Here is an 8,753-nt window from a genome sequence, read left to right on the forward strand (position 1 = left end):
CATGTTGAATTACACTCATTATAGGTTCTAGAGGAATATCGCGTTGTATTACTTTATTTGAAATGTAGTACGGAGCATCAACAATGGCACGCAACACTTTATTTTGGAACCGTTGAATGATGGATATATTAGATTTGCTAGCGGTACCCTATAGTTGGATTCCATATGACCAAATAGGCTTGAGTATAGACTCATACAGCAACACCTTGTTATCTAATAATAACTTGAATTTGCGCCCGATGAGCCAATACATTTGGTATAATTTCAGTCGAAGTTGTTTTCGTGTATAGAGTATGTGCTTCTTCCAGGTTAGGCGTCGATCTAAGTGCATACCAAGATATTTAACTTGCTCTGCTTGGGGGAGTTGACAATGATTGCTATTCACTGGTGGACATGTTCTTCTACGCAGGGTAAACGTTACATGGGTGGATTTTGTTTCATTGACTTTAATGCGCAATGTCTTCAACCATAATTGTACTTGATCCAGGTGGGTTTGTAGATTTATTGATGCTGTGATCGGATCTTCATGGGATGCCAAGCTTGTTGTGTCGTCTGCGTATGTTTCCACAGTAGTTATTTTTGTGGTGGGCATTAGGCAAGTTTGCTGACGATGGTTGTGAGTAGACCAAGCATCGTACTCATTTGATCCATTAGTTCGGCGATCATGTTTTCTAATCTAGATATGTTGCTGCTAGTTTCGGTAAGTTGTGATGTGGCTTCTCGCTTTTGTTTTGAACCATGTTCAACCATTTGCGCATAAGTTATGTCTGGTTGACTTGGTCTGATGTGTAGACTGGTAGGTGTGGATTGTTTTTGTTGCTGTTGATGCCTTTTTTCTCTTAAGGTAGGATATAGCTTCTGCTGCAGTTTTTTTAAACTGCGCAGCCCTTGTAGTTCGCTGGATAATTTCCGTTACAGTCAGCACATTTCTCTCTTTTTTCATCGCGAACTTTAGGAGTGTAATCTCCTGTTTTGTGTTCTCCTACACATTTTACGCTTCTAAATGATTTGCGACAGTAAGTTTTTGTGTGTCCGTGAGCTTGACACCTCGTGCATTGTGGTTTAATTCTTTTTTTGTGTGGTGCTCATTTAATAATGTTGTTTTCTAATTTGGCGATTTCATATACCGCCTTATTATTTCCATTAGATTTTAAATCAATATAAAACATAGGCAGAGGTTTTTTTGTCGTGTGATGTCGTATATTGTGAACATTTACGACCTCGTAGCCTTGTTAAGCTAGGGCTATCTTGATGGTGTTAAAGTCCGTCCCGTGATGTAATCCTTTTAACACGATTTTAAATATTCTCTCGGATTTAGGCCTGAATGTATGTTACTGGGTGTTTCTTTCATCTAGTTCTTTTACTAGAACTTTAATGTGCTCCGCTTCGAACAATTGAATTTTTATTGTTCCATAGCTCACTGTTTTAATTGTGTAGTTCTAGGTCATGAATGTGTTTTATTAGTCCTACCTTATAAATTGTTATTGGTGGTGGTTTGGGAACAACTTTTTCAGGACTTGGTTGTATATTCTCTTCAATTTCTTCCGATAGGTTGCTAAAGCTGTTTTTTGTCTCTATTGGTTTCTGTAACCAATAGTCACTAATGTTTGTTTGTTTCCTCGCAATTTCTTCTTCTGGGCTTTTCAATCGTTTTTTTTATTAATGACTGTAGTTCATTCTGATGGTGGAGTTTGCGTTATTGTTCTAATATTATATCAAAGTGTGCAGGTGATTTGGTTGAATCGCTGTGGTTTGCCATTTTTAGAAGATTTTTAATATTTTATTTTATTTATTTCCAGAGGATAAAAAAATATATACATTGTTTATTTCACGCACTTCATTTTTCACTTACGTATTATTTCTTGCACTAGTTTTTGACCAAAAATACTATAAATGAATTTCAAAAGGACTGTTGTAAAATAAGGGGAAATAATTTTAAAACACTAATAAAAATGAGATGCAGTCTTTTTGTCTGGTCACGTAAACACGTATTCACTACACTTTAGGTCGACTGAGAGACGGATAGCCGCATCTGTTATGTGTTTTTAACACTCATTTAAATAACCGTAATAAAGTACTGGTTAGTAAAGGTATCATTCTAGAGCTTGGAGCGTATTGAAAATACGTCTTCACCCCACGAAGGTTGGAATTGAACTGGATTGGGTTATGAAGAGATAATTGTATACTAACTATTTTGCAGATGTGGCAAATGAATTAGCAAGAATGCTGTGATTAAATGTAATTTTTTGAAGACAAATGGACGCAAGCAGTAACAAGAAACTAAGGAGAAATACAGTGATATATAAATGACTTGACAAGGAAACACGACAACGAAGGAAACAAGAACTAAAGATACGTTAATATACTCTCTAATAAAAGTAAATTACATTACTTGGATATACAGTTATTAATTAGGTAGATTAGCCTCCAGGGGATACCACTACATAAAAAAACGCGGCTAAAACTTTATCTCATACTATTATACAAAACTATTGAGGATGTTTAATTAACTGTACTAAAGTAAAATATGAAATTTGATGTGGCAACATTGCGACGTTTTGACGTCATAAGGTCTGACGACCTTTGTCTTATAGGAAGGACTACATGATTCATATCGTCTTTGGTAATATTAGGCTGGCAAGATATTAATTTCGGTGTTTTACAGGATTTTAAACTAACTAATTAATAACTTACAAATGTGTTATTTGCAAACGATGACACCGTCCTTTCGAGGCTTACATTAGTTGATTTAAAATAAGTGAGTACCTCTGTTGACACCAGAACAATAACCAGTATCGAAATCGTATCGACGATATACATATGGGTCAGGAAAAAATTGACCAATTTAGTTGTGCGTAAGAAACCTGGTGAGACGTCTTCCATCGCTGTAACAAAAAAATGTAGTTCTCAGTTGCCTTATTAAAAAAAGAAATAAACTAGCCATTAAACTGCCGTTATAGCATCGTTAAGATTAAATATTTATTACTGAACGTAGTCTACTCTATATAGTAATTGATTAACTTTTAATGAGCAAAGAGTTTTAAAAGTTTTGGGGTTTAGCGTAATACTGTTTGTCAATAGGAACTAGTGGACGTTCATCGGTCGAAATTCGATCGTAATTCATAAGTTTAATTATATTTCTTCTGTAAAAGTGCCAGGGTAGCGAGTAAAACTTTCCTACTGTTACATACCAAGAATTATGGGAATTTATATGTTATTATTTATCACAACAATCTAGTATATACTTGGATCCTTTCCACCCTCCTGGTCCCACTATATCCTAATCCCAATATGGAAGAAGGAGAAACCCCGGACATCTCTCTCAAGCTACCGTCCCATTTCCCTCACCGACCATTTCTGTAAGGTATTCGAGCGTATGGTTCTCGACCGCCTATCTTGATTGCTGGAAACCCATTCATTACTATCTGATTTTCAGTGTGTTTCGCTCTGATCGGTCCACAGTAAATCATTTGGTGGGCTTAGGGAATGATATAAGAAATGCTTACTGTGATAGAAAACACTTCCTGGCACTATCATTGGATTTACAAAATGAATTTGATGGAGTCAATAGGTTTTTGATGATCAACAATCTACATTGCTTCGGACTCATGGGTCATATCTTGGACTTGTCAAGAATTTCCTCAGCAACAGATCTTTCCGAGTCTGTTCGGGAGGTTTTCTCTCCTCCACCTACCCGCTCTCGACTGGAGTCCCACAGGGTTCAGTTCTAAGCCCTACTTTTTTTGAAAGTGTCCTTGATTAGCCGGCCATTCCGCTTCAAGCTCCCTGAACAGGGTTCAGTATTGATCCCGCTGAATGCTTCGCGATATTTAAAACTTTATACTACATCAAAACACAATCCTTCAAAGAATGACTAATCTGGAATATCATTGACTGACTGTCAATCATCCGTATCCTCTATCTGAATGGGATCAGGACAAGTTTAGTGTGGATCTCTTCTCACGTTGGTATACCGGGAAAAGAGCGCGCGGATAGTGCGGCTAAATCGGCAGCCTCCTCTCCCCTCCCCATCCAGATCATAACAGAAGAAAATACAGGCAAACTCCTTCTACGGGAAATCAATTTTTTCCATAGAATCTAGCATGTGTGCTGTCTGGATAGAACCTCTACTTCGTTATGGTTGTGTTTGTAGTCCTGTATTTTTATTCATTTTTTTTTTAAATTTTATATACACTATTTATACTTTTAGCCCCCTGTTTGTGTTATTAATTTCTATGTCACTGTTTTTAATGTGCACTGATTTTTACTTATGATTTTCCTGAACTAGATCAAATAGTTTTATATTTTTTAATTTTCTGACTATGCCTTCATTATCTAGCAGCTGGAGAACCTCAACATTTATATACATAGGGAGTATCTGTTAATTTCTTTGAGCATAGTCTTTGATAACGTTATCGACGGTTTCTACCTTCAGGTCCTTATGCAGGTTGTTGTTACGAATGCACCATGGAACATCAACAATACCTTGTTTGTTTTAGAATATTTGAGCGATAGTTCTATTGCTTTGACTGAGTCCAGAGTTTAACATCACAAATCTATACTAGTTTAAAGACTTACTATATAGTGATAGGATTGAGCATCTGTCCAATAACCAGTAAATTTTCTTGTACCTCAGCTTGAATGGATCATGTCAAAATATTTGGCTGCATTTTCATATAGGACTACTGTATACTGGATTGTGCTTGATTCTTTCGTTGGTGCAATCAATATGCATTAATTTATTTTGATATGACATTTTTCTGTCCAAAATATTTAGACAATAGCTGTTATCTCCAATGATTAAAATTGGCTAAGATTGCAGCGTTATCTGCAAATGTAGCAATAACATTTTCATTGAATGTATGATATTTTAGAGGTTAATTGAAGTAAAATGTATAGCAGATAACGGACTGGACAAATATACTTTTCTGTGGCACAATTGCTTGTATTTTTCAAGTTAGAATAAGCACCTTCTTGTTCGACTCTGAAGTATTGGTAATTTATATACGGTACAGCCATTTTTGTATATTGCCCAAGGAGAAGCATTTTAATCTTATCATCTTCTAATTTCACTTAAACCCTCATACCAAACTTTACCGAAAGCTTGAGCACAATATAAAAATGTTGCAGAACAAATTTTATTTTCTTTTAGTGATTTTCCTATGACATTGGTGATTCTGCAAACCTAATCAATCGTGGAACGTTATTTCCTGAAACCAAATTGGTGATCCAGAATAAGATGTTTTTTCTCCGTGATGCAAATCAATATCACCTCAAACGTTTTTAAACAATTTGTCGGAAATAGTGATACTAGCCGGTATGACGCTATTTTAGGATGTGATTTTTTTGGTTTAAGAATCATAATTACTTGAGCTACCTTCCAAAGTTGTGGAACATATTGTAGTCTGGTTGAATCATTTGTTAGGTTGATGATTTTAATTGGTATTCTTCTTGGAAATTTCTTAATATTACCCAGGTTATAAGGTCAAAATCAGGAGGATTTTTTGCGTTAATATTATTTCTTTTTTAACTCCATTTAGAGTGGAAAATGGAATTTTCATCCTTTTCTGTCCAATGACTTAACGTCATCCACTGTATGGGGTTGAAACATTCACTGTAGATGGTCTGAACATCGTAGTCTTCTTCTGATTATTTCTGGACCAACTCGCGTGATAGGTCCTTTTAAGTTTCTGGTAGCTTTCCACAGCGAATACTCAGCACTCAGCAAATACAGAACTCTGTTTCTCTCTTATCTCTGTTTGAGATTTATCATCAGCTATCAATATTTTGGTCTTTTCTTCATTAGTTCTTAGGCCATATGGCAATGCGAACTATATCATGAATAGTTGAATAATGCTAGAAGTTTAAGGAGTTTGTAGTTAATATTCAACGTCATGTTGAATTATTACTATGACTTCTGTAACCAATATAGTTTTGATGATGAATTAATGAAATAAATGTAAACAATATGTAGGCATTATCAAAAGACATTTTTTAAGAAAAAGACAAAGGTACCATAACGAATAATTGTGGCATGTATGGAATTGCCAATTCGGCGCTTACTACATTTTTTTACTTCAGTGTTATTACTATATATAAGAACACCTGTGAGTGTTAGTAACGATTAAAAACACATTTATTGTAAACATAATATTCATAAATTTTGCGTTTTTTTCACAATATTACTCTATTTGTGCCATGTATTTCAGTAAGGTAAGTTAATAATAGTTTCTTAGTCTCCATAACTTCATAATATAAGCTACTAAGGAATATCGCTTGATATAACTCTTATTTTGACAAAATAATGTCTTATTCGCCTATATATTTAAATGAAAATTCAGTCCATCTCCCTTTCCCAAGTACTCCAGTCATCCCAGATGATATACGGCCTTAACCAGCCTGATTACTGGCGTGACTGGGATCCTGTCTTTTGAATAATCGCGAATATAAATTGACGAGATGCATCAGCAGGATTCGAACGCGCGACTATCGAAACAGTAGGAGGACCGTCCTGTTGCCTTGATACTTGATATGAAAAACAAATGAAAATAATATGAATATCACACTTGGTAAGAAAATTAATTAAATACAAGCTCATACTCTCTAAAGATTACCCAGACGTGATTATATTATTATGGAGATCAAGAGTTTGTATCGATAACAAACATATTGAAACATTTTATGATAATTTTAAGACGCAGTACTGCCAAAAAACGTTATTTTTATAATAGCTGTTAGTAACTACAAAACAAAAATTTCAGATTGATCAAATATTTTAGACACATTGGATGATGGATATTTGATTTTCATTTAGTAGGTCTGTGGAAAGAAAAAATGTATCCAGAATTGTACAAAAATACCTTGTTATATTGGGGCAGCCGGCTTGGTTAGCGCAGTGGTAAAGGCGACAGGACAGTCCATCTAGTGTTGCGAGAGTTGCGGGTTCGAATCCTGCTGAGGCATGGTCGTAAATTAATATTTGTTATTGTCCTAGGCAAGAGTGCAAAATCCGACAAGGAAAATGATCCCAGTCACGCCAGTAATCAGGCTCGGTCTTCTGGGATGATTTCTAAGTTGGTCACTCGTCAGTCGGCGAGGAGCGTGGTTCGGAGCCTACGTTAAACTGTAGGTCCAGTCCAGATAGTTGATAAAAGGAGACTTTAAAATATAAAAAATATATATTTGGGCAAATAAAATGCACAAATTGTAATTTTTGAAGTGTCTGACTCTACACGTAGATATTCTTTGAAATGTCTGCCATAACTTACCTATATAAAAATGTTTTCAATGTTTATTTACCTCCTAAACCTTTTTTCGTCCTTATATATAATCAAGTCTATTAATCCTTAAATATTTTAAAATAATCTTAATCTTAATATAAAATAATCTAATAATCTTCAAATTTATTTCTATTATAGTCCTTGAATAGTAAGATTTAACGACATTTCTCTAATATTTTTCTGCATTCGTACGATTAAAAAATTTTTGGCAGAAACACACAGTATCGATACACGCATAATTAAAATATAACATTATAGAAATAATGTATCAATAAGACTGGTAACCGTACAAATAGTATCGAATTATTCGATAGTTTCCATCGTTAATAAGAACAAAAAACCTCAGCTTTAGACATTTTAATATTACCCCAGTAGTGTAAATAAAAATTATATTTACACACCCTGGTTTTTGGTCAATCTTAATGAGAAAAACTAATGGATATTTGATATAACAATTATATCACAGAACGAATATGCGGTAAAACATTTACTTAGTCATTTATTTGTTGATACGGTAATATTCATTTTAATTCTTTTTGTATTTTGTTGTTTATGTTTATAACTCACGCATAGATTTTGTTAAACCTTCAAAGTGTAGAAGGTACAGGCCTGATTATGAGCATTTTTATAATTATCCTGCTGGTTTGTGTATCAAAGTCTGCCAGTAGCATTTCATTTAATAAAAATTCGAATTTCGAGAAAGTGTTAAATCGATTAGTGGTGAGTCACTTTTCATCTAAAGAGCATGTAGAGAATTTGGGAATAATCCTCAACAATTCTTCGTATCTGAGGGACATAATAAACACGATATTGCTGAATAAGAATTTTACGAGTCCTTACCGGATGATCACTGATCTGGAACAAGAAAGGCGCGGGATTCAGCAAATGCAGTTTACGGATATAGTGGTCCTGATGGAGAATATAACGGACCTGACATTTTTGGCGCATTATTTCCGGGATAATCCCTTTATCTGGAGTGCTACGACTCGATTTTACTTTGTAGTTACCAGAAATTTGACTCAACCTAAAGACAGGATAGTTAACGTGTTCAAAAAAATCTGGACCACGGCCGGTATCCTTAATTTTTCTCTGGTACACCTTGATGGGAAATACGAAAACGTGATGACATTTAATCCATTCCTTTGCACTGTACATAGACATTCTATCGAGGATGGTAGATGCAACATTTTCGCTGGAAAAATAACGAATTTACATAATTATAAATTGAAGATTGGTCTATTCAAGATATTTCCCATTTTAGGAATGACAGATACCGCATGTTTCGGAAGCCTAGGTTGCGTCATCATGGACATTTTCCTGAAGAAATTGAACGCCAGCATCTTCTTCATACACCCGAAGGATTTGAGGGGCGTCGTAAAATTGATAAGGGAAAATGAAGCTGACTTGGCATTTAACGAGATTTTCGTGTTTGCTCCGTCAATCTTGTCGTATGTTCCTTATCCGTTGCAAATC

This window comes from Rhynchophorus ferrugineus, unplaced genomic scaffold (assembly GCF_030347505.1).
Source record: "Rhynchophorus ferrugineus isolate W39M unplaced genomic scaffold, kcgeb_rfMv2 rfM4, whole genome shotgun sequence".
Classification (NCBI taxonomy): domain Eukaryota; kingdom Metazoa; phylum Arthropoda; class Insecta; order Coleoptera; family Curculionidae; genus Rhynchophorus; species Rhynchophorus ferrugineus.